At 37.6% G+C, this 2,182-nt stretch overlaps 1 pseudogene; it reads left to right on the top strand.

Moving 5' to 3' along the window:
• Positions 1-1,476: 1,476 nt before the first annotated feature.
• The window catches only part of LOC103081731 (28S ribosomal protein S9, mitochondrial-like), a 1,450-nt pseudogene continuing 744 nt past the window's right edge, over positions 1,477-2,182 (top strand).

The raw sequence follows: 2,182 nt of genomic DNA, 5'->3' as shown, positions 1-2,182 counted from the left end.
CAGCTCCTGTATCATAGAGCCCACTGGCAACAAATGAGCTTGGGCCACTCTTTCTGTGAATATCTCTATTCAGAAAAACCACCTAAAGCAATTTTATTTACTGAACATGTCACTGTTGTTCCTAAGAATGTTTGATATTCTTTTCAGTTCATACTTTATTAGTTTTTACAAAAGATCAATTGATGACTGCAAAGAACATGAACTAATGAAACATAACATTTGATTTTATGCACATTTTTCTTTTTGTCGAAAAGTGGTGTCTTATTTCTCTTGAATACTATATATCACTTAGTGTTTAACATTTGGGTTAACTGAATACAGATGGATGATGTTTGGTAGTATTTTGAAACTGATTCCTAACCTGGAAATGTTTTTTATGATCCAATGTTTTGTACTGAGAAAAGTTCAAAGCAGTATCTATAGCTGATAATACTATCATGTAGAATTCTGCTTTTCATTTAATTCCTCAGTTTTGTTCCCATTATTCCACCCTTAAGCAATGAACTTTGAGATGAATTATTAGTAAAAGAAAGTATACATGCAATCAAAGTTGTAGTGACAAATGATGTAAGTTTTTTTTATTGTTATGTGGTGAAATGAAATTCTAGAGTAAATACGTTTAAATAGTATGTGCTATATTCCACAGCTGCTTAGGACATTGCTTTGTCAGGAAAGAGGTGGATACTTTACATAACAATTAGTGCTTCCCTGTACCACACCTACTATGTATGAATAATTGCTCCTTTGCTTGTCTTTTTGGGATATGATAAAGCACTCCTTGGTAAGGCTTGAATGACATCAAGGTGTACAATTTTTGGATTCTAACTGAAAAACAAACGAGAATACTTAATACACAGAAGAGAGAAGAAAAGGGGTACTTTAAAAATACGTTATTATGAAAACATTTCAACTGGTTTCATAGGTCTCATCTATGGATTAGAAGAAGGAATGGTACAAGGCCATGGCTTTTTCAAGGATTACATTTCCAAATGTGAGTACTTTACAGTATACTTTGAAGCATGAGTATTTTAGAGTTCATAATATAGGGAAGTAAATGATCCCTTATTGTGCACTTATTTGTTACTGTCATAATTTTAGCCTAGGTAGAATGGATTGTCCTCTGTGATTCATATATTAATATTAAATAGTCATGTTAATATTTATTATTAACTATTTATCTCTCAAACTTATTAGTGAAACAGAATTATAAGGAAAACATTTTAGTATTATTAATGAGGTCTAAGTTCGTTGAATATTTACCATCCCAATTTAGCTCCTCTGCAGTGGTAAGGCAATACCTTGCCTACTTGGGCAGAAGTGAATTAAATATAGAGTCAAGGGAATCTGAAACAATATGAGAGATGTCATTGTGGAGAAATGGGAGCACAGGGAAGCGTAAGTATTGATAAGTTGTGGACATGTAATAACTAGATGAGATGGCTTTTCGTCCTACTGCCCGCGCCTCCCGCAGCCAACATGGCGGCTGTCCGTGTGTACTGCGGCGCAGCCGCTTCGTACCGGCTCTTTCTTGGGGGTAGGGTTAGCTTTGCCCGAGGTCAGGGCCTCTGGAAAGCCGCGGCTGCTAAGCTGCAGAGAAATCCCGGATGCCTGATATTAAGGCTTAAGACACACCACAGTTGTAACAACAAGGAAAAATGTTGCAGCCTTAAGACGTGAAACTTACACAGTGGATTTTACTAAAAAGCAGATTGAAGAATTCAACATAGGAAAGAGACACTTAGCCAACATGATGGGAGAAGATCCAGAAACTTTTACCCAAGAGGATATTGATAGAGCAATTGCTTACCTTTTTCCCAGTGGTTTGTTTGAGAAGCAAGCCCGGCCAATAATGAAGCATCCCGAAGAGATTTTTCCAAAACAAGGAGCAATCCAGTGGGGAAAAGATGGCCGCCCATTTCATTTTCTCTTTTATACTGGCAGACAGTCATATTATTCATTAATGCATGGAGCATACGAAAAGCTACCAGATGCAGAAAACCGTCAAGACCAGCTGAGAGCCAAAGGTCTGTTTTCAGAAAAAACTAAAGCCAAAGACCCGATTGGCAGCAGATGGCTGATTAAGGAGGAACTGGAAGAAACGTTAGTGGAAAAACTGTCAAATCAAGATTACGCACAGGGGGCTTCCCTGGTGGCGCAGTGGTTGAGAGTCCGCCTTCCGCTT

This window comes from Lipotes vexillifer, unplaced genomic scaffold, assembly GCF_000442215.2.
Source record: "Lipotes vexillifer unplaced genomic scaffold, Lipotes_vexillifer_v1.1 scaffold387, whole genome shotgun sequence".
In the NCBI taxonomy this organism is placed as follows: Eukaryota; Metazoa; Chordata; class Mammalia; order Artiodactyla; family Lipotidae; genus Lipotes; species Lipotes vexillifer.
Note: the sequence above shows the minus strand (reverse complement) of the source record. Positions and strands in the feature narration are given on the sequence as shown.